At 38.8% G+C, this 25,450-nt stretch overlaps 1 protein-coding gene across 2 annotated transcripts in view; it reads right to left on the reverse strand.

Moving 5' to 3' along the window:
- Positions 1-25,450, reverse strand: part of CWC27 (CWC27 spliceosome associated cyclophilin) — a 139,995-nt gene that overhangs the window by 7,513 nt on the left and 107,032 nt on the right. The gene's annotated exons all lie outside the window — the stretch shown is intronic.

The following is a 25,450-nucleotide window of genomic DNA, read 5'->3' on the forward strand; positions in this document are numbered from 1 at the left end:
GCTGCTGGAGGCTGTAGGTCTGGGCACCCGCAGTATAGTCATGACCTCAGTTTGCACTCTTCCACTAATGCTCTTCTGGGTTCTGCTTGAACATTAAACATACATGGATGACAGAATGGAATCCAGTGTAGTCCTGCATATCTGAGGCTTTGCAGAAGAGCTGCCCTTTTCAAAAAGGGAGTTAATTAGCTGCCTTCCCTCACCCAATTTTGAGTTTTCAGAAAAGAAATCAACAAAGCCCTTCAATTTCAGAAAAACCTTTTTTTCCCTGCCACTGAAACAGGGCCAATCTGAGCATGTGAGACTCCCCCTTCCCACTCCTGGATGATATCATAATGATACTGCCAGGAGGAGGCAGAACCCTAGCCAACAGACCACTTGACTAAAACTACAAAGACAGTCTGCAACAGAACAACAAAAAACGTTTGGCCTGGTTTATTCTGTATGCCCTCAAAGCATGTTAAGACTGAAAGCAGGATTGTGTATGTTGCCTAAACAAACTGACATGGGCACAAAATAAGGGCTGGTTAGAAATATGCCCCTTGCTCAATGCCAGAATAAACATCATGGGGCAAATAGATACTGAAGAAAGCCTACAAATCATTTCCATATTTAAAATCTAATTAGCTTAGTATGATTAATCATATTACAAAGTACACCAAAGACATGACTATTGTAAATAATCACCACTGTATTTCATATGGTATGTCGGGTTCACTCTCTCAGTATAGTTAAAAGAGGAAACAGATGGCTTTTAAAACTTTCTGACAGCTGTTGCAGTTACTTCCAAAAATATGTTAAAAGGATTTTCATGCTTTGCCTTCCAAAGCTTTGTTTGTTGTGTGTGTGTAGGTGCCTTCAAGTTGCCTGTCAACTTATGGCAACCCCATGAGTTTCATAGGGTTTTCTTAGGCAAGGAATACTGAGAGGTGGTTTGGCCAGTTGCTTCCTCTGAAATATAGCCTCCAGCACTGGGTATTCATTGCTAAACTCCCATCCAAGTACTAACCAGGACTGACTCTGCTTAGCTTTCAAGATCAGATAGGATCTGGTGTCTTTTAGTAGCACTTAGGTATGTTAAACTAGTATTATATCTTTGCAGGATGCAAAGAAATAAATAGCCAAATATTACTGGTAACCAATCCCTATATGACTGTTCATAGGAGTTTTGGGATTAAATGCCACAGATGTCAGTGAAACCTATTTTTCAGTAAATAGAGGGTGGCATTCAAAAACCCCAAGCCTTGGAAAGAAATATATTTTGGAACAGCATTAACTCATGAAAATGGATGGCAAAGCATGAAAATCCTTTTAACATATCTTTGGAAGTAACTGAAACAGCTGTCAGAAGGTTTTGTGCTTGTTTTGTACACAAACTCTGTACTAACAAAAGGTGAACATTTCTCAAGAAAAATATTTAAAGCCCAGATGAGATTAAGACTTGTTTAGAGATCTGGGGAATGGGCAATTTGGGGACTGCAGGGTTTCAGATGCTAAGGGGATCAGACTAGGTGCCGTGCTGCTCTCTGCACTAGTGGGGCTGCTATTCAGAGAAGGGACGGTCTGGCTGGCACTTTAAGATTTGCAGGTCTTCCACTTAACAGATTACCCACGTAATCCACCAAGTGGATTACAGGCCAAGGCTAATGGCCTTTACTCTGTTCTCATCCTTCTCGATTTGTCTGCAGCCTTCGACACTGTTAATCACTGTCTCCTAATTGACATACTCTCTGACCTTGGGTTCTCAGACTCTGTTCTCGACTGGTTTAGATCTTACTTGTCTGGCCGATCTTTTGCAGTAGTTGCAGGGGGTCAGACTTCTTCTCCTGTTCCCTTATCTGTTGGAGTTCCCCAGGGCTCTGTTCTGGGTCCCCTTCTGTTTTCTCTCTACACACTGTCCTTAGGAAAACTCATCAGCTCTTTTGGTTTTTCCTACCATCTGTATGCTGATGACACCCAGCTGTATCTTTCCACCCCTGACCTTTCTCCAAGGCTTGAACAGCAAGTCTCATCTTGCCTCACAGCTGTCTCGCAGTGGATGCGCCATCGGTGTTTGAAGCTCAACATGTCCAAGACGGAGCTTCTTGTCTTTCCTCCTAAGTCCACCCTTCAACACTCCTTTTCTGTCTCTGTGGACAACATTTCTATTCAACCAGTCCAGCAAGCCTGCAGTCTTGGTTTTATCTTGGACTTTTCTCTGTCGTGTATCCCTCAGATCCAGACCACAGCCAAGGCTTGTTGATTCTTTTTGTACAATATTGCCAAAATCCGACCATATCTCTCCGCCTCTACTGCCAAGATCCTGGTCCATGCCCTAGTGATCTCACGACTTGATTACTGTAACGTCCTCCTGGCTGGGCTTCCTCTTTCTCACCTCCGTCCTTTAATCTCTGTCCAGCATTCAGCTGTACTTCCACCCACCGCTCTGATCACATCTCTCCTGTGTTGGCATCCGTTCACTGGCTCCCTCTCCCTTTCCGCATTCAGTATAAGCTCCTGCTGTCGACATTCAAAGCCCTCCATGGACTGGCCCCTCCTTACTTATCAGACCTTCATTCTCCTCACCTTCCCACTCGGGCCCTCTGTTCTGGTAGTCAAGGGTTCCTGTCTCAGCCCAGGATTTCCTCTGCCCCATCCCGGATTCGCCCCTTTTCACTTGCTGCCCCTCATTCCTGGAACCTTCTTCCCCCACAAGCAAGAGCCATCACTTCTTTAACTAGCTTCAAAACGGAGTTGAAAACCATCCTGTTCAGAGAAGCCTTCCCAGGCATTGCATAATTGTCGCTTACTATCTGATGTTCTTTTGTTGCCTGTTTATCGAACCATTTCCTGTATTGCTATGTATTGTATATGTATTATCCTACTTGAGAGTATGTATTTTCCCTGGATGAAGATTAACCTTCCATTTTGAAGCCAAGCCCTCCCTCCAGTCCATCTGCCTTGGTCCAGGCCTCGGAGGTAGAGAGGAACTGCTGGACCTCTTACCCTTTCCCGCCACCACTCCCTTCTCCTTCTGTGTCATGTCTTTTTAGATTGTAAGCCCAAGGGCAGGGAACCGGCTAACTAAAAAGATTGCATGTACAGCGCTGTGTAAATTTACAGCGCTTCATAAATAAAGGTTAATAATAATAATAATAATAAGTACTGACTCTGTATACCCTTCATTCATTTCAGTGAGGGTTTACAGGAGATCGAAATAGTTCAGGATACTTGGGCTCAATCATCACTCAGACTGCATTCAAAAATATCAGAAGAAGACTAGGACTTGGAAGGGCAGCTATGAAGAAACTAGACAAGAGCCTGAAGTGTAAAGAAATGTCATTAAATAGCAAAGTTAGGATCGTCCATGCCATTCTATTTCCCATTTCTATGTATGATTGTGAAAGCTGGACAGTGAAGAAAGTTAACAGGAAAAAAAAACCTCATTTGAGATGTGGTGTTGGAGAAGAGTTCTGAGAATACTGTGGATAGCTAAAAATGGATGGGTCCTAGAGCAGATCAGGCCCAAACTCTCTTTGGAAGCAAAGGTAATTAAACTAAGGCTGTTGTATTTTGGTCATATTATGAGAAGAAAGAACTTACTAGAAAATACTATAATGCCTAGGAAAGTAGAAAGCAAGAGGAAAAAAGGAAGACCATACTCCAGGACCAAGGCCATGAGTCTGGAGGAGCTGAACAAGGCAGCTGAAGATATGGTGACTTGGCAGTCTCTCATATACAGGGTCAGTACGGGACAAAGTTGACTCAAAGGCAGTTAATAAGAATAACAGCACCAACAAATGGCCCAGCATGCTCATTGTACCTGGGAAACAGGTGATTCTAGCAAAGCTCTAAGGCATTAGCTTAAGTCCAGGAAACCCCTTGCTGAAAAAAATTACAAGACAACTGCTTGGCATTTCAAGACAGAAAGAGTGTCTAGATTATGTTTGTCTGCCTGCTCACTAGCTGTAGGATCTTACCAGATATGCTGACCTAGTCATTATGGTTTGTAGCATGTTTGTAAAGAGAGCAACAGGAATGCACTTTTTGTTTTACAGAGCCCCTCAATCTACTCTCTTAAAATCACTGAAATGTTAGGACCGCAAACTGTTGCAACACTCTTCTTCCATTTGCCCCAGAACGTCAGCACACAAAAGTAGGCAGACAGACAAAACAGATGAGTGAATCCACAGATCAAAGCAAAAGAGGTCTCCTTTCCCAGGAAAAGAAGTGTTAGCTGTTCTGGAAGAGTGAACTTGCTAGCACTCTTTTCATATCCAGCAGAGTAGCGGGTGGCACAGGAAGAGGAGAGATAGATGAGAAACACTCAAAGAGACCAGGAAGAAAAATAAATTGAGAAAGAAATATAAAGAATAGAAGAGGATGGAAGAAGAAAGAAAAAGAAAGGGAGAGAGTGCATATGAGTGACCAAACTGCAAATGGACAGTAAAAAAAGAGAAGAAAATGCCTCTCATGAAAGCATGAAAACTCAAAATAAGTGCAGATGTTATACCAGCAACAATTAATGCTACCTGATATATTTGTCTCAAAACCTCTGAAATTAATGGGCTTAAATTTGACTCTGCATAGGATTAGGCTCTATATTGGTTCAAAGAGCAAATATATGTGGAAAGAGAATATTTGGAATGAAAAATATCACCACAAATTACCGGACAAAAATGAATAAAATACCAGAATTCTCAATCACATCTTGTTTATCTACCCACTTGGCCTGTTTTGTTCACATTAGAAAATTAAGATGGATTTCTTTCTTTTGAATGAGTTTATAGGTTTGGACTGAGGTTCTGTAAAAACTAAGGTGAAACAGATTATTTCTTTTGCTGCTTTTGAGTGCAAGCTGCTGCAAAGAAACCCAAGATGTTGGCTACCTTACTATGTGATTTGACTGCAATCCTCGTTTTACACTTAATCTGATCTACAACAGCTCACAGAGTTTGGGCCTAGAAAGCAGTAAGGGTGCAATTCAGCAGTGTAGAAACACTGATCATTTGCCACTGCTGCACTTCTTCCTTTCAATTTGATTCTGCCTTGGGCCATTCCTGTCAAAACTGCACTGAGACAAATGAAGCCTAGGCAGAATCAGTACTTGGTGGATTGCATGTGTAATCTGTGAGTGCAAGACCTGCAATCCTGAGACTGTATTTTAAAAAGTCTAGTGGGAACATTTAATCAATCACAAAAGGGGGAGATTTTGGTACAAAACCAAAACTGTGATAAAAAAGCTAATTAGTAGGAAAGCAATGGAGGAAAGATGGATGTTCTGTCTCTAAACTCCAAACAATAAAACTAATTGCTGAAGAGAGTTCATAAACAAATCTCTCCAGCCCTAAATGGGGTCTCCATAAAGTTTTAAAAAATATCCTTAACTCTAAAGCAATGTAAGTGGATAAATAAATTGCTGATTCCCAAATGCATGCTAGTAACCCATTAGACAGACCACACTCTTCTTTATCAGCTGGCAGGCTCCCTCAAAGGAGACAGGATTTCAGGTACATTTCTTTACTAGTGGAAGGGTGGGAGGAAGCATGGAAGGAACTTGCCACTGCTGGTTCTTCCGTAACGTTTGTTAGATTTAGCAGCACACATCTGTAATCAGTATATATGGTGAATGGGGGGGGGGGGGGATTCAAACTTTGTCAAAGGCTATATTACAAATATCATAAAACAAAGTCATTACATATAGCTGACCCAAGCTATCACCATTCGCCATGAAACTCGTGGACATTGAAACTCAGAAAATCATCTTGGAAGTATTAATGTTGCAGTAGTGGTTAGTCATCAATGTTTTGTCAACAGTACAAAATGATAACATTGCATGCTTTCAATGGGATGCAGCACTCAGTATCAAAGAATTCTGTGCCCTTAACATGTTCCACTTAATTAATGACTCCTATGTACAGTTTCCAAGTCTTGGGAACATTTGGACCAGAAAGACTGCTCAGCAGTTCCACTTCCCTTTTATATTCTTGTTTCATGGACTAGACAAATTTGAAAGCTCAACAGGCTAGGAACAGAGAGTTACAGAAAAACTCCAATGGAAATGCAAAATTACAGACCCGCCAACTGAAACAAAGGTAACTCAGTAAGGAAATAAAATATTCAGATACATTTAAAAGCCAAGAGCAAGCAGTCACCTAAAAAATTCTGTTTTAACAGAAATATAATTTCTGTTTTTTAAATAAGAGTAATTTCTTGACCCTAAGATTGGTATGAATGGAGCACAGGCAATAAGATTTTGTCAAACCACTGTCAGATAGGTAGTCCTGATCTAGCTACAATATTTCCTAGGACAGGATGTATGCTTGCACCAGGAAGGAATAAAGCTAGTAAGTCTTGATCAGACCCGAAGTATCACAGCCACCAATCTACCCACTGTTAAGGAATCTCTAGTTAAATTAGTAACCCCCAAAAGAAACAGATTTGTGAAGTACTTCCTCAACTTTACTGGAGCAGGGTTAGGACCATCACCCTCTTATGACCTCTGATTACCACCATTTGGTGAATGAACATTTAAGAAAGACCTCAGTGAATCATTAAATTGAACACAAACTTTTAAATCGTCCCATAACAATAGCAGAGAACCCAGATGTTATCAGAAATGTCAAGATAGAGAAAACACTTGGACCAGAAGAAGTATCATCCTTGTATTATAAAGAATTAGAAAATGAGGTAATCATAACATTAAAGAGAACACTAAATGAAGTAGTAATAAACTCAAAACTAATTTCATGGAATAATGCCAATATAGTACTACTGTAATACTAAAAGAAGGGAAATATAAGAAAGATCCAACAAATTATAGACTGATCTCCTTACTAAATCTTGATTATAAAATCTTCAATGCTCTATAAAAATGCTCTATTTGGTCCTTCTGTTTTGGGCTATTGTTTTGTTTTTAAGGAATTTATGTTTTAAAAAGAGAGACCCCCAATGAATTCAAGGCAAAATAAACTGGTATTTTATGAAAGCTTTTATCATGGAGCAGCTAAAGAAAGGAGAGCTAGAGTAATGGAATAGCACAGCTTGTACCCGCAAATGTCCTATTTTGGTGGATCTGTCCCTGCAGACAAAGGAAGATGGTGTGGATTGCCCATGGGTGTTGATCTCATTGTGGGAGCAGTCAATGGGCTCTCCCTGCGAATCAAGAAACCCTGAAGGTAAGCTGGCTTTCCCTCTCTGTGGGCTCAGCCCACGAGTTTAGCTAATTTGTTTGTTTATAATGAATTTCCACATGTACTGATGCAACATTCTCTTTTGCTGTACCTACAAACTACACTTCTATGCTTGACCACAGCAGAAACCAGTCTGGAAGGAGAATGAATGCTTTCTGAAATTTGGCATAGATATGAGGGCAGTAGAAATATGTTTTAATGCTCTTGTGATAATCAGCACAGCACGTTTTAGAAGTAACTTTCACAGTGCTTTACAGCAGTGTTAGTTCTGTTTGTGCACATTTATTTGGATATGCGCACATGTCTGTGAACACACTGCTACATTATAGCACCCAGTAAACTAAATGCATAAGCAACTGAGCATCTCATTCATCTAGAATCTACTGGAAAATATTCCACTATTTGCTGAAATGGGGTTGATGGTAATGTAACTTTGCTTTATAAAAGCTGCTTCCACAGATTTATCTCTCTGCTCCTGTTCTTTTAAGAGGCCCAAAGTGGTCATTTTGCTCTTAAAATATTCTGAACAACCTGTCTAGTGGGATATTAATGTGTCTATGAAAAGCCAAGCTATCAGAACTGAAAGCCTTGACACAGTACTACTAAAAAAATGCGACTGGGTTTTGCAATCACATCAGAAACACAGACATATAAAACCATTATGATTTATGCTTCCAGTATTTCCACTATGCAAAGCACAGACATGATGCCTTTGTTCTATCGTTTACAGGAACAGTTCACACATACACTATAGTTAAAACATTTCCCAAAACTGCCACAGAAACATACTTCAAATGCTTTGATAAAAATGATTAACCAAGTACTTTAAAGAGAACATACCAGTAGAGCAAATGGATATGAGACATTATAATGTAAAGGCCAGATGTCATCCCAGACAGCATGCTCATGTTCACAGAGTTACAAAGCATGTCTTCTAAGGTACAGGAAACCTTTCTTATTGGAGCAGGACAATAATTCAATTAGTCTAATACCCTTGCTGTAGCTCATATCCTTAAGGCATTCTGTTGACCTCCAGGTCTCAAAGCAAGCTGACAATAGCCCAGCACATTGTGGATGAGAGTAGCTGGCAAAACCCAAACAGTCCCAGAAGAATTAAGAAAAAAGACCGAGACAGTTATGAAGACGTGCTGAGTTCTTCAATCAAAGCCTTATCTAGTGCAGCCAGATCTGGCTTTTATGACTAGGGCTAGATAAATCCTGGATGTCTGAACATGTAGGTGTCTAGAAATGTGATGTGTCAGTCTAATATTCTGGAATATTTTCCAGCCTAGCTGTACTTACCCAAAGGATTTCTTTAAAAAACACCCACTCAAGACATATTGCTCCATGGGGTGAAAAGCAAGATGGTGCCTCTCCCATTTCCATGTACAGAAGCTGACTGAGATTTACATTGTTGAAAGTACTGCACCTTCCATGACATAAGGACAGTAGGCTAGCTTAAGCGATGGACGGCGGACTGCTCAGCATGCACATTTCTGTTTATCCAACACTGTGCAACACTTCCTTAGCCTTCATCATATGCTTCTTATGGTGCTAACTTCACTGTTCATGCTGATACACAGTATGGCTCAAGTCATGTGTCCTACATATGTCACAAAAGTGACTTGGCACAAATGTATATTGTACCTGATATGTATGTTCATTGTGGGAACTTATGCAGGCTTAGAATGGTCTATGTAGTCCTTCAGTGGGCAAACAAGCTCTTCGGGTAACATATGTACCTGAATGGATCTGGCACACTTTTCATACTCCTAGTTTCAACACCCTAACATATAATGGGGAAGTTGATGCCTGGGCTCAGCCAGAGGGATTAAGCCAATATTCCTTTGTTATCATATCAGGGACACATATAATATTTCCATTTAATGCATATAACACTACACATCCTTAGATTCTCTCTATGAAATTTAATCTGTACATGTGGTAAGTAAACAATGTGGCAAAACATAGAAAGTCAGATCCCTGGTTCAAACAATGACAAATGTTAAGGCAAACAATTTTTGTAACACAAGAAACTTTTGGTTATATTAATGAAATTAAGTGCTGGCAGAAGAATTATGTAATATTCTCCCTCTTTCTCTCTCCTTCCCTCTGGAAAAGAAATTAACCCATCAAGGCACTCACCACTTCCTAGGAATGTAGTTAAGGAAATTATTTATTGTGGATTGTAATGGTGATACAAAGGCCATAGTGCTAAAAAATTAAAACAAAATAAATGATGAAGGTGTTTTCCTGGGATATGTGAATCTCTTAGATTGATCTAGGACAGGGCTGGGGAATCTGTGGTTCTCCCAGTGATGTTGCACTACAACTCCCATCATGTCTCATGAATGCCTATGTTGAAGTGGCTCAAAGAACTTGGGATTCTCTGAATCTACAATACAGGAACACAATCACTCTAAAACAAAGGTACGTGGAAAATGGAAAGTGAAAAGTAAAACTGAGAGAGCTAAATTTCTGCAGAATGCTTGGCAGTAACTCAAAACCACAATAAGAAAGTTCAGCTAGAAGGTCAAGAAAAGCACCATCAAAGCTAAGAGGTTACCAACATGGTAAAAAAAATGCCAAAAAACTACTGGAGAAAAGGCTTCTTTCAGAACCTGGAAAACGTGCCCACTTGAGGGGAAGAAAAAATTAACATACACTTGTACAAAAATTGCAAGCATACAATAAGGAATAATAACGAATAATAATAATAAGGATTTGGAGGAGCATATCATTAATAGGATCAATAAAAAAACTTGTAACTAAATCAGATACAGGAACCACCTAGATAGTTGGATGATTAAACTTAAAAGACTCCAAAAGAAGATAAAGGGACCTGCTGAAGATACAGGGTAAATACCTACACTTGAACTCATTTTTCAGAAAGGCTGCGCCCATGTTCCATTATATTCAATGGGGCTCGAGCATACGCGTTATTTGCCTTACGCAGGGGGGGATCCAAAACGGATCCCCCGAGTAAGGCAAGGGTCCACTGTACTCTTCTCCAGCACCACATTTCAAATAAGTTGATTTTCTTTCTGTCTGCTTCCTTCACTATCCAGCTCTCGCATCCGTACTGGTAGTTGGGAATACAATGGCCTGAATGATTCTGACTTTAGTGCTCAGTTGTATGTCTTTGCTTTTTAGTATCTTTCCCAGTTCTTTCATAGCTGCCCTTCCCATTCCTAGTCTTCTTCTGATTTCTTGACTGCAATCTCCATTCTGTTCAATGTTTCATACTGGATATGGGAATTCTTCGACTATTTCAATTTCCTCGTTTTCTAGATTGAATTTGTGTATTTCCTCTGTGGTCATTATTTTTGTTTTCTTTATGTTCAGAATCAGACCTGCTCTTGCATTTTCATCTTTGACCTTCCTTATTAACTGTTCCAATTCCTGAATGTCATCTGCTAATATTATGGTGTCATCTGCATATCTTAGTTTGTTAATGTTAGCTCCTCCTATTTTCACTCCTCCGTTTTCTGATTCTAATTCTGATTTTCTTATGATGTTTTCAGCATTAAAGTTAAACAAGTAAGGTGATAGGATGCATCCTTGCCTGACCCCTTTGCCTATTGGGAACCACTCTGTTTCCCTGAATTCTGTTCTGACAGTGGCCTCTTGTCCTTGATACAGATTTCTCATCAGGACTATCAAATGTAGTGGCACAGCCATGTATTTGAGTGCATTCCACAATCAAATGTTTTGCAGTAGTCCATAAAACACATGCTGATTCTTTTTTGGAATTCTTTGGTACGCTCCATTAGCCATCGCATGTTTGCAATGTGGTCCCTAGTGCCCCTTCCTTTTCTGAATCCTGCTTGCACCTCTGGAATTTCTCTCTCCTTGTATGGTTGGAGTCTATGCTGAAGAATTTTGAGCATTATTTTGCTTGCATGTGAGATTAGTGCTATTGTCCTATAGTTGCTGCAGTCTTTTGTGTCTCCTTTATTGTGGATTGCTATGTATATCGAGCGTTTCCAGTCTGTTGGCCACTGCTTTGTTTTCCATATTTGTTGGCATATTTCAGTTAGCACTAAAGTTGCATCTGTCTGTAGGCACTGTAGCAGTTCAATTGGGATATCATCAGTTCCCAGTGATTTATTTTTTCCCATTCCCTTTACTGCAGATACCACTTCATTTCTTAGAATTTAGAGGTTCGTCTTCATATGGCTCCTCAATCTAAATAACATTTATTCCCTCATCTCTTTTGTATAACTCTTCTGTGTATTGCCTCCAGCGTCTTTTTATTTCTTCTTGTTCCTGTATAATGTTATTCCCCCCCTCCCCCCATAGCGCATCCCTGCCCTCTGTTTGAACTTGGCTTTAATTTCTTGGATTTTTTGACAGAGGTCTCTCATTCTTCCCTTTTTGTTGTTTTCTTCTATTTTTCTGCATTGGTTATTGTAGTACTTCTTATTTCTACGTCTTAGACATTGGACAGTTGTGTTCCTACTTCTAACTTTGTCCCTATCTCCCTTTGCTTTTGCTTGTCTTCTTTTTTTTAATTGTATGAAGTGTTTTATCTGTCATCCATTGTTTCTTATCTTTCTTTTTGGCCACTGTTAGTGTTTTCTTGCATTCGTCCTTAATTATGTCTTTGACTTCTGTCCATAGTTCTCCAGGGTCCCAGTTGATTATACTCAATCATTCAAATCTGTTTCTTACATTGTCCTTGAATTCATCTGAAAGGTCATATTTTGGTATAATGATGTTTTTTTCACTCTTCTTCAGCTTAACTCTGATTTTTGTTATGAGTAGTTCATGGCTTACAAGATTAAAAAATACCACACAGTTAAAAACATACAAAAATAGTATATCAAAATGGAATTAAATTACTACAATAATTTATTGACAGATTGAAAATAAATCACCAGAGCCCGATAGTATGTATTGAAAGTGTTACTACACAAATAAAATGTCACACTGCCAATTTTCTGATGACGTAATGTGTTCTAACAAAACATGTAACAAAACATGTAAGATCAGCCTCTGTACAGGAAAACTGGAGACTGGCCAATACAACACTATTTTTATTAATTAATTTTTAAAAAAGGATCCAAGAAATTATAGCCCCATTTGATGTAATTAGATGAAAATTGGGTTTCTTAAGGTGGCTGGTGGGGAGGACTACTAAAGGAACTGTGCCAACTCCTCTACCAGTTTGTTCTTTCTACAAGATCTTTGGTCAGGGCTGTGAACAAATAACTTTGTTGCTGTTGTTAACTGCTGTCATGTTGACCTTGACTCTCATGGCAACATTGTGGATGAGACATATCCAAGAACCCCTGTCCTTCACTGCTCTGCTCAAATCTTGCAAGCTCAGGCATATGGTCTTCCTCTCTTTCTACTGCCCTCTACTCTTTCCCTAGCATCATTGTTTTCTCTAATGACTGATTTTGCATGATGTAGCCAAAGTACGACAGCCTCAATTGAGTCATACTGGCTTCATGGGAGATTTGGGCTTGATATGTTCTAGAACCCGTTTATTTGTCTTCTTGACCATCCATGCTATCCTCAGCACCCTTCTCCAGCACATCACAAATGAGTTTTTCTATTGGCTTTCTTCACTATCCATCTCCCACATCTGTATACAGTGATGCAGAATACAATGGCTTAGACAATCTTCACTTTGATTTCATATGTATATCTTTACACTTTAGGATCTTGTCCAGTTCTTTCATAGCTGCCCTTCCCAAACCTAGTCTTCTAATTTCTTGACTGCAAGACATCGTTCCAAATAATATTTGATCCAAGGTATGGGAAATCTTTGACCAAATAACTATTTCATTAGAAACACAAGGAGCTTTTTCAACAACAGCAAACTGGCTGTAAAACGCCCAAACAAAAATGATTTGCCTACCACCAGCTCCACTGTTATTGAGAAGAAGCTCCTAGTTCCATATCAATTTGTTCATTCTATTATTATTATTATTATTATTGTTGTTGTTGTATCCCGCTCTTTTCCCAGGACTTGGACTCTACAAGTTGGAAATTCTACAAGTTCTTTCACCAACTCCTGTGACCAAATTATTCCATTAGAAGTATGAGGAGCTTTTTGAACAACAGCAAATTGATTGTAGAAAGGCCTGCCTCAAGCAGTTTGCCCAGTACCTGCTTTAATGTTATTCAAGCAGCAGGCAGAAACAGCTTTATTTATTCAGTCATATTAATATATTTTACAGATGCATAAAAGGATGTTTGGTTCTGTTTTAATGTTATATTTGCTATTGTCTTGTTTTAGTCTATTTCACATTTGTTTTATTTTTTACACTGCTTTAAAATCTGGTATTATCAACAGCAGTATAAAAATGTCTTAAACAAATTAAAAGGGAAAAAATTGCCTGTACAAGGCAACACAAAAACAAGTGTTCTAACTTCTCAGTATTTACTTGCATCCAGTTTTGGGACTTGTATTTTTAGGGGAAGAGTGACAAAATGTAGAAAAGTCCAGGAAGCAATTCCAACAAGAAAAGATTCAGAATACCAGACTAATGAGGCAAATATGAAGGAATTGGCTATGTTTAGTCTATGGGAGAAGAATGGGGAAAGAAATTTAATTAAACAAGTAAATAATGGTCATATTTATATCCATGATGAAATTAAAATAAAGTGGATTCATCAGTTTGAAGTCACTAATGTGTGCATATGGAATTGTAATGGCTATATTAATTCTATAGAAAAATTACTCACAGAACAGTTTATATTTAGCTTTCCTTGTTACTTTATCCTAAGTTAGAAAAAAAAATCAAAATGGAAAAAAATGCCTTCAGAAATGGTCCAAAAGAAATGAAAATAGGACATGGCAGGGTCAGGACTGAGAGCTGGAGCACTCCTATTTTTGGTTTAGCAGGGATGAAACTGTCTGCCATCTAATTCAGCTTCCCTGTTCCCTCTGACTTATCCGCAGTTCTCACAGTAGGTAAGTTGACAAGGAGCACATAAAACCCATTCACATTCACTATAACCTGTTCCTAGCAGGGAATTAAAATAACTAGAACTGATTTGTTGATGTGAATCACCAAAGATACACAAGTGCTGGGAATTTCTTTGATGCTGTGGCTATTTTTTACAACCACTTTATATGAAAGGCCAGTATTATTTTCATTGTTGGTGCTTCTTGTAAGGTGTATGCTATGAGCACACTAAAATCCATGCTTTTTATTCTTGCTGAACCAAAACTTCAGTTCTCACTTTATCTTCCTACCTGTGAGCATCATCCATGTACTAAATGTCAGTTACTGAGATAAAGAAGGACCAAGAAAATGCAAACACGAGCAGGAGTGTTATGTGAGCATTAATTATTCCACGGGAGAGGGACAAGAAGTTGTGGGGTGGTGGTGGTCTGATTTAGTGTTTCATTCTATCACCCTATTTATTCAATTTGTATGCAGAAAATATCATACATAAAGCAGGATTAGATTCAGAGGCAGGAAGAGTGAAGACTGGAGGAAGGAACATCAACAACCAAAGATATGCAGATGACACAATAATACTAGCAGAAACTAAGAAAGACCTTGGGCAACAACTGAAGAAGGTCAAGGCAGAAAGTGCCAAGGTGGGCTTACTGCTGAACATTAATAAAATAAAAATAATGATCACAGTAGATCTACAAGAACTCATCTGAGAATTTATAATGAAAAAATGGAAAGAGTCAAAGAATTTCCATACCTTGGATCAAATATTGACTGGAAAGGTGACCACAATCAAGAAATTCAAAGACGACTAGGATTGGTAGCTATGAAAGAACTGGACAAGATCCTAAAGTGTAAAGATATAACTGAACACTAAAATGAAGATTGGACAAGCCACTGTATTCCCCATCACTGTGTACAGATGTGAAAGTTGGATAGTGAAGAAAGCTGATAGGAAAATATACATATTTGAGATGTGGTGCTGGAGAAGAATGCTGAGGATACCATGGATGGTCAAGAATACAAACAATTGGGTTCTAGAGCATATCAAGCCTCAATTCTCCCTGTAAGCCAGGATGACTAAATTGAGGCTATCATACTTTCGTCACGTCATGAGAAAGCATGAATCATTGGAAAAGAGAATGATGACAGGAAAGCTAGACGGTAATAATAATAATAATAATAATAATAATAATAATAATAATAATAATAATTTTATTTATTTATTTATTTATTTATTATCTGTCCTCAAGGCTCAAAGAGGGGTACAGCATATTAAAACACAATTAGAAAGAGAGAACCTGGAGATATCTCACCCACAGGGTCACCGTGAGTCAAGGTTGGCTTGAGGGCAGTTAACAACCACAAGAAATAGTTACTGACCTGGTCCCATTTATCAGTACTATGACTTTGCTAAGTTATTGCTTTTGTTTTTTTTACAGAGGACATAATAATAATAATAATAATAATAATAATAATAATAATAATAAATAGTCCGCCCCTCTACAAAATGCAATAAAGGCAGTTTACACAGATTAAAAAATATATAATCCAAAACCCTCAATCCTCCCCCTTAAAATACTATTAAACAATGTAAGAATTAAAACATACTTAAACATTAATACAAGAACAACAGACCATGGCTGAGGTGAGGTCAGAGGTCAGCAGTTAGATTTCTTCTAGCGTCCGGGGAACTATTCAGGAAAGGCCTGCTGGAAGAGATCCATCTTTACAGCTTTTTAAAAGCTGTTTAGGGTGGTAATATGAACGATCTTGTCCGGAAGGCCGTTCCACAATCTGGGTGCGATATCTGAGAAGGTCCTCTGGGAGGTTGTGGACAGCCTTGTTTTATAAGGCTGTAACAAATTCCTCCCTGAAGATCTAAGTGTGCGGGGAGGATTATATGGAAGGAGGCGGTCCTGGAGATAGGTTGGACCCAAGCCCTTTAGGGCTTTAAAGGTAATAACCAACACTTTATACTGGGCAGGACAATATTAAGTACAGTTGTTGCAGTAACTGGTGCTGTATTTTCAACCATGGAAAGGTCTCAGACCTGTTGAGGAGAAATCACTGTGGGTTTTTTCCCCTTTTCTTCTTAACTGGAGATGAGAGCCTGTGACACAGCCAAGATGACATCTCCCACAGACTACAGAATTACCAGGTGGAATCTTGGTAAAACCAGGAGTCTTTTTGCCATTGCAGCTATCATGGGAGTGTAAAGCAATGTCAACAAATCCAACTAATTGTTTTTGATACTGAACCATATTGGGGCAAGCACAGTGTAAAAGCAAGGAGGAGAGGGTGGGTGGGTGGGAAAGCAAGATAATCCACAATGCCCAAGGCACAGTTTCTTATATAATCCATGTGGCTCTTAACTACTGAGGTACATGCCTCAGGCAGGGTGTTTGTAAACATTCTTGAGGAATGCCTCCTTGAATTAAAAAAAATAAAAAATTAAACCCAAACCTGTTGTGAACCATATAACAACAAGGCTCTTTCTTGTTAACACCAAATGAATCATATTAAAAACATTCCTCACTAATGCCAAATTTGTGACAAGTATTTCCATATCATAGGACTTTTAGTGGTTTATTATCCCACTCTTCCAAGAAGAGTCACGTCAATTTGAATGAGGTCTGTTTTATGAAATACACATGTAACCAAGCCATGAATTTTGTCAGCGTTTATGGCTCATGTTTGATGCCATGGTAGAAATGAAGATCTTAAGTCTGTCTTCCTATCCTCAAAATGTTGCTGAAAATATATTCTCAATCTGGTTTTTCATGCAAACCTTGTAATTACTGAAACATTTATGAGCCCTTGGAAATTTTTATTCTAGGCAGCAACAAGGTCCTTAGCATGTCAATGCTTTAGGAAGCATTCAAAAATCAAGCACATCGAAGCCTGGAAAGCAGACATTTGAACAGGCTGATGCTGCACTCTAGAAATATAGCCAGGGAATGCATTTAACTATCTTGCTTCATACATAAACCCAAGTTGTGCATGCTTTTGTAACTGCTGGTGTAATCACTTCCAGAGTGGAATATATTTATATAACAGACTCTTCAACCAACCTAATCTAGATCCAAACAGAAAATGTCCATAATAATAAATTTTTTTAATCAACTAGCATATAAGAATGAAATCTACTGCATCAACTTGACAAACTAGGACATGAGTCCATGCTAAGTGAAAGCTGCCTTCTCATGTCATAATAGAGAAAGAATGAAAGTTAATATTTACCACACTTATGTATAGTTTGCTTCAAATCTCAATCCTTTACAAAACCTCAAAGTCTTGCATTGGATTTGGGGTGTGCAGTGTGCTTTCTATTATTATATATATGTGTGGTTTGATGAGTTAATTAGAATCACAGAATCCCAGAATTGGAAGAGACCTCAAGGGCCACCCAGTCCAGCCCCCTGCCATGCAGGAACACACAATCAAAGCACTCCTGACAGATGATCATCCAGTCTCTCTAAGAATCTCTTTAAGAACCTCTAAGGAAGGAGACTCCACTACTCTCTAAGGCAGCATGTTCCACTATCAAACAGCTCTTACTGTCAGGACGTTCTTCTTAATGTTCAGATGGAATCTCTTTTTCTATAGTGTGAATTCATTGCTCCTAGTGTTCGGAGCAGCAGAAAACAAGCTTGACCCATCCTCAATAATGATACCCCTTCAGACATGGTTATCATGTCACCCTCCCATCTTCTCTTCCCCAGGACATACCCAGCTCCATAAGCCGCTCCTCATAAGGCATGGTTTCCATTTCTCACAAAACTACAGTTTCCAGAATTCCCTAGCACTGAACCAGGGCAGTTAAAGTGGTCTCAAACTGGATGATTTCTGCAGTGTGTTTTGGACCTAGCAAAAGTTACACACTGTAATAGTGCGACAAACTGTATGTTGTACTATCATCTTATGAAGGAATGGAAGCTAGTAATATGCACATGTGGATGAATAGAGTGTGTGAAATATCTACCGCATGCCTTTAGTGTGAGCCAGTGTTCAGAATAAAGGAGGTATTGGCCTGATACAGACAGGCCAAAATAAAGCTGCTTCGAGTCACTTTGGAGGTATGCTGTTTAAATGATACATGCATCCTAAGAGTCCAGAAGTCGCACCAAAGCCACGCTCCAGTCCTAAGGACTGGAGTGCAGCTTTGGTGCAGCTTCCAGACTCTTAGGATGCATGCATAATTGAAACACCATACCTCCAAAGTGACCTGAAGCAGCTTTATTTTGGCCTGTCTGTAGTTTCCAATTGTTTCCTCTGAACTGTGACATAGATTGTAACTTTGTTCCAACTTTGTTCCAAAAGAAACCCAGCGAGTTGCTTTTTACAATAAAACTTATCCTACCTGCACAAAACTGACTTACAGTAACATGAATATGTCAAGGCATATGATTCTTTTTTAAAATTTTATTTTATTCTACTTCTCATTTCCAAGAACATAAAATGATGCCAAAGGAGGAATCTGTGCGCACAGAGGCAAAGCTGACCCTGAAGAATCAAAGAGGTCTGCAATTATAATAGATGATTCCAAAGTATTAAAAGTACAACTGATTAAAGAAAGCATGGCAGGCAAACTTAATTGTCCTCAAACTTGCTTTCATCGACATGAATTTGCTGGTAGCCCTCCAGTCACAACCGACTGGCTAAATTTCAGTTGGTGCAGAAATTGGGTTATACAAGCACTGTGTGGGTAATTCTCCATTGTCTCTTTAATGCAGAGAGAAAAATTCAGTGGTCGGAATTCATTTCCAAATCAGGGAAATGCTGTTGAAGCCTCTTCTCCATGGAGCCCTATAGAGAACTGCCAGTGAGCCATGGGCGCTAGCTTGGAAGTTCAAGGTAGATGATTTCTTTGCATATCTCCCTGCTGGGTCTTACAGAGTCCCCTCCAAGCAATATACTGTGTAGTCAGCTGTGCCTGCCACATTCCTGCTGCAACATTTGCCAGAGTGGAAATATGGTACCAAGAGACTCTGGAGCAGCCACTGTGGTGCTTTACCAATATGATACAAATTCTCCCAGGACTAAAGCTGCAATTTGCTTTTCCTGTTTGGCTGACTGCAATCCAAACTCACAGAAGATTTGTCCCTCATGCTCATCAGTGTGCTCTTCTTTGCTGAATGTACCAGAACATACAACTTGCTGCACACAAACCAATGTAAGGTAACCTCAAAGGAATTGCCATTGGAAGCTATCCTTACATACCCCCTGTGATATGTCAAAAAAAGGAAGGGGAGGGGGAACTGACATAAAAAACAAAAGTTGAAACAAAACCAGAAGGCATCAAAAGCACCTTCTTAATAACAGTAATGAAAATAGTTCCTCTTAAATTTATCAGCTCTGAACACCTCATCTCCAGCCACTGCCAAGAAAAGATGAATAAATGTAGTAACTGTTGCTTTTGTGCCAAATCTAAGATTGTCATGTGGTCAAGGACTGTAGGTTTCTGTGAGGCCCCATCAACAGCTCTAGAAGTGTATCATCAGCATTTACAACCTGTATTTTATATGGACTTTATATTCTTTGTTTTGTGGAGACAGAACCAGGAGTGGAGACAAAACTTTTGCTGAGTTTCAGAGGTATCTCCCAATAAATTTCTCAACTTTAGAATGAAACTCTATCCTATCAATCTTGTGTTAGATCTTTTAACAATGCTTCCTCAAATGCCTTGTAAAACAGTAAAATCTGGTAGTAATTATCAAACACCATACACACTGTTTACAGTAGAGTCGTAATTTTTTAAAAATGTTTTTGCACAGAGAAGGAAAATACGTCTGAAAAGTACCCAAATGTCTGCTGTATTCTATGCCAACATGGCAACTCAGCCAAAAATGCAGAGAGAGAAAGGACTGCCAAATAAAAGAAAATATAACAAATTGGTAATGGCTTCTATCTTGACAGAAAATGAAAATTATACCTCAATGTGTGGCCACTCATGTGGACACATAAGAATGTCTTACAGGCAATCATTTTATTTCAGATAACACACCCTGACAGTAGTGTGCAGCATACTGGCTGCTTTCACTTTCCATAAAAGCAGCAACCATAACCTACAAAATGGTCTAGATATCATATAATTTATACACATCACACAAGCACACGCACACACACAACATATATAATAAATCATCACAAGCATACTGCGATATTTTGAGGAGTGGGTTGGAAGTCAGCACTAAACATTCCTTCAAAGTTGCCACAATTGGATCCAGCTACCCAATCTAGCTAAGGACCCTGAAAATGGGAGGGGATGAGCAGAGAATTTTAATCCAAATATGTTTTATTCCCCATAGGATTCCTTGCACTTTTTTCATAGTCTTCTGAATACTGAATGTTACAGTGTTAAAACCACTTACTCCAGGGTAGCAGAATGGATGTGAAGTATGGTTTCCACTGTTACATTGCATCCATACTCTTATTACAGCCTTTATCAGGCTATGGCCTGATTAAAATTAACCCTAAAGATTGGTTTGGTACTCTTTGAATGAGTTTATAGTAAGGATCCCTGCACATGAATGCTCCCTACTGTCCTCACGCATTACTATTTCCTCCATTCCTTCCTGCTTATGAAAAATCAGTCTGAGCAAACTATGAGCTATGCTTGTTCTTCAAACTAGGATTTGCTGGAAAAATCAAATCAAACCAAACCAAACTATAGTTTCTTGCTTTGGACAATGATATGAAGGTGGGAGGGAACTCTATGAGGTGAGGACAGTGTGTATGTTGCTATCTTTCAAAATGTACTATCTATGGTTTCACTCAATGACAAAAGACAGTTATAACAGAGGGACACAAACAAGCCCTTCAGGTTAAGAATTTTGGACACTGGGGTTTGGTTAAGAGAAGAAGTCACAATTAATTTTATTAATTTAAATAGATTTGCACTATTAAGTATAATTGACCAAGAACCTGAAGAATTATGGGCAGAAACCAAGGAGATAATTAAGGAAAAATGCAGAAAGACACTAACAGTGGCCAAAAGGAAAGAGAGGAAACAATGGATGACAGATGAAAATCATAAAAGTAATAGTCCATGCAGTAAAGGAAAGAGAGGGGGGAAAAGAGGGGGGGGGGCAGAACTATGATAGTCACAATCTCCAACAAATTATAAAAAGCGAAGTAGATGTACAATAAAATTGGAAAAACAAATCACCAGGAACAGATTATATTCCAGTTGGACTGCTACAATGCACACAGACAGAAGCAACTCGAGTGCTAACTAATATATGTCAATAAATATGGAAAACAAAACAGTGGACAACAAAATGGCAACAAACAGTATATATCCCAATCCACAAAAAAGGAAACACAAAGGACTGCAGCAACTAGAGGACCACTGCATTAATCTCCCATGCAAGAAAAAATAATATGCTCAAAATTCTCCAAAGCAGACTCCAACCATACATGGAGAAAGAAATCCCAGAAGTGCAAGGGAGTCCAGGAATGGAAGAGGCACTAGGGACCAGACTGCAAACATACAATGACTAATGGAATGCACAAAAGAATTCCAGAAAAAAAATCACCATGTGCACTATAGACTATAACAAAACATTTGACTGTATAGATCACAAAAAGTTATGGATGGCTCTCAAGGCCATGGGAGTGCAACTACATCTGATAGTCCTAATGAGAAATCTGTACTTAGGACAAAAGGCTACTGTTAGAACAGAATTTGGAGAAACAGAATGGTTCCCAACTAGCAAGGGAGTCAGGCAAGGCTGTGTTATATCACCCTATTTGTTCAACTTGTACACATAAAATATAAGAAGAAAAGCAGGAAAATTTAAGAAAAGTTTAGACTCAGAAGAAGGGTTTTTGTTTTTTTTAATTTTTGATTGCGGACTGCAGTGGGAAAGAGGCAAGAAAGGGACTGGTGTGATAATCTCCATAGTAAAATTGTGTCCCTTATATAAAATGGGAAGATCAAGGTTTGCTTTCTGGAATCTATACAATTTTTCAATATTTTCAAATAGTGGATGCTTGAATCTGTGGATATGGAGGGTTGACTATATCACAAATAGACTGTGACAAGACATGAGCTGCACCCACTGCTGTCTGCTGAGTATTTTCTCTGAACTTTCTGTAACATACTGGTAATTTAATTAAATTCAACCCCCTAGGAAGATTTTTTATTTAAAAAGGATACAAAATAATTTTTGATGAAAATGAAGTATCAGTGCAGATTAGATTTAAATTTTCTCAACCTACTCTTTGTGGCAAAACAAAACCAATCACATTATTGACCCTATCTTTTATATTGTTACGACTGCACCATGACCACCACAGCTGAACAGCAAATGCAGAAATTGAGGTGAAGTCTGCTGTATAATCTAGGATTCCTAACACGGTAATTCAAAACACAGTGAACATTTTCACAGTAGCTGCAAATATAGCAAAGCCCAGCAGGCTCCCTTCCTCCCTGCTACCTCATATGAATGTAAACTCCTCAAGAATTTAAGAAAAATAGATAAAAATTGCAAGGAACATTTAACTACATCCATGTTTATATTCAGTTTTCTCCTTTCTCTTACAAATGAAGGCAACCTTTGGCAAGCAAAGTCTTTGGGACAACACTAGGAGAATGTCTGTGTCCTTTACCCATGAAATGTACAAAGAAACAAGAATTGTTATTCTTAACATGTCAGTTCAAGGCCTTATGTCTCCACCACCACCTACGTGTTTTGTCTTCCAATAAATATTTAATGCTATTTTCTTTTTACTTTTAAATAGCATTGGGGGGAAATCTTGTTAGCATGAACTGTAGCGTATTAAACAAACAACTGTTTCGAATGTTACAGTATATACCAATTTTTGTAATAGGATCCCATATGAAGGTAAGAGTTATGACTTTCCAATGATAAGAATAATCTTCCTGTTCAAACCACACACAAAAGACACAACTATGATTTGGTCATCAGGGCTGTGCCTCAGGATTAGTTTATGTTTCTCCCTCATATACTTTAATTCTCTGAGAATCAAATTAGACTAACTGTAATTAATGCAAATTAAGTAATCCATACAGGTTGCCTTCTATTAAGAATTTAGCAGCCCTCTTCCCAAAACAGTAGAGCACCTGCTTAGCAAGTGTGGCTAAACACAACAAGAAGTCTATATCCATGTTTTGTTTAGCATTATGTTAGAAGTGTGATGACTAACTAGTTGCTCTCCTAATTAACAGCACAATAGACCAGGATTTGTAAGTAGTTTGTGATTCTGGTTTATTAGGAGAGAAAAATGAATAGAAATTGAGGTTCAGATGTACCAGTAAACAAGCCAGAGAGGTAGAATTCATGTTTTCCTTATTTAAAAGGCTCTTTTCAGCTGAGCCTCTGAAAACCTCACCCATCCTTCAGGCCAAAACTGTGCAGTATTTGTTAATGTCCTGGCCAGTTTTAGAGCCACTGATGCCTTTTTTAAATCATAAAGTCATTCCTGATTTTGAAAAGGCTCACAGAAGCATAAAACCCAGCACAGAAGAGAATGTAGCAAAATGTCCCATCGGTAAACAAAATTCTGGATGTGGAAAGGGGTTCGGTCAGAGTGTGGATGGGCTGTCAGGGATGATGGGAGTTGTAGCTCTTCACCTCTGGCTCGAACTCACCACCTTGTTACGCACCGGCGCTGACCAGTTTTGGCCAGTGGTTAAAGCTTTGCTCTAAAGCAGCAGAGTTACAGAGAATAGGCTGAAGACCCTGACAAACTCTCCAAGCCTTCTCACTCTTGCCTCCACAGAAGTCTTCCCACTTCTTCAGGATCCAGCTGGCTCTTGTATCTTTCCCAAGACACCAGACAACTCAGTAGTCTTATATAAAAGATCTACTTTATTCTACTATATACAGCTCCAAAACTATCCAACACAACTCCAATACTCCTCACTACTACCCACAAAATACATTGGGATTCATAGCAATTATTATAGCCCTTGGAAAACACCACCCACTCTTGTCAGTTTCCACCCAGTGGGCATGTACAACCATTTTCATTGGTTCTCTTGGTTCAACCCACAATTAATGATTTCATCATTTCACCTTGTCCACTTAACAATTCTCAGGTGTGTTCAATTATCCACTTTGCATTTCTGTCCTTGGCATTTAGGACTTGCTAATTCCATTACCTTTTTCACCTGTGTGGCTTCTAATTGCTTTTGCTGAGTCATCCTGACTCTCACATACATGTTTTATTTCTTTCACTGTATAACCCATGCTGCATTTTCCTTAACATGGGCTGCTATGGGGACTGTATATGCCATGTGGAGTGACTTCACCCACCCCATACTTAGAAGTGAGTTATAATGGGAAATGAAATTTATTTCCAAGTTTAGGATAAGTGTCTGAACATATCTAAATAGATTTGTTGTTGTTAACTGGCCTCGAGTCAACCTCGACTCATGGCGGCCCTGTGGATGATCCCTAAAGCTCAATATGGCTTAGGATCCAAATATCTGAAGCAGTGCCTGCTTCCATACCAACCTCTTTTTGCTATGAGGTAATCGACTCTTCAGCTCTTTGTATTAGGCAGGTTGTCAACAGAGAGACTGCACTGTCTTAAAAGTGTGCTTCATTTGTGGAATTTGAGCTCTAAAGGAGCCAACTTGATGTCAATATTTTTGTCTTTCCAGGGCTGAGCAAAGACATTTTTATTCTCTCAGTTGTATGTATATGTATGTATATGCATGTGTGTATGTGTAATGTATTTTTCTTCTTTACAAAGTTGGTGTGCTTTAAGTTGTGTATTTTATCTTATTTTTGTAAACACCCAAGGAGCTCTGTTGAAGGGTGCTATAAAAATAAACAAAATCAATTGGGCCTTGATCTGATGGCTCTTAGAATGCCCTTTAAACAGCTGTCAGTGTCTTTCTCTAGCTTCTACAGGTCCAAAACAGGTTTTGACACAGCATTTCACAGTCCTCTACTGCACACCAGTGTTAAGCCTGGTTATCCCATTTGTGCATGCAGAAGTTGATTTTGCTACCAAAGTTACTCTGGTAGAGCAGTTGCTAACAGAACTAGTCTGTTTCAATTAGACTATTATTTCCAATATGTTGCTCTAGCTTATATACTTATAAGTTTGAAATTAGTACTTGGATTCAAGAAAGGCTACATGCTGTACAAGGGAGAGAAATTTTAGATCATTACTTCCCAGTTTGACAACATTAGCACCTCTCTGGCCAATAACCTTATGAAGTTCCTAAGATGTGTGAAACAGACTGTCAGGGTTTCATGATATATGCAGTCTAGTAAGCCTCCCTACATTTCTTCTTAATTGTAAACTGTCTGTGCTAAATTTTAAAAGGCATTTTAGCAAATGAAATCAGAAAGACATCCTACCAGGATCTCATAT

The sequence above is a fragment of the Sceloporus occidentalis genome, unplaced genomic scaffold (assembly GCF_023333645.1).
Source record: "Sceloporus occidentalis isolate IW3139 unplaced genomic scaffold, rSceOcc1.0.p SCAF_1, whole genome shotgun sequence".
NCBI lineage: Eukaryota > Metazoa > Chordata > Lepidosauria > Squamata > Phrynosomatidae > Sceloporus > Sceloporus occidentalis.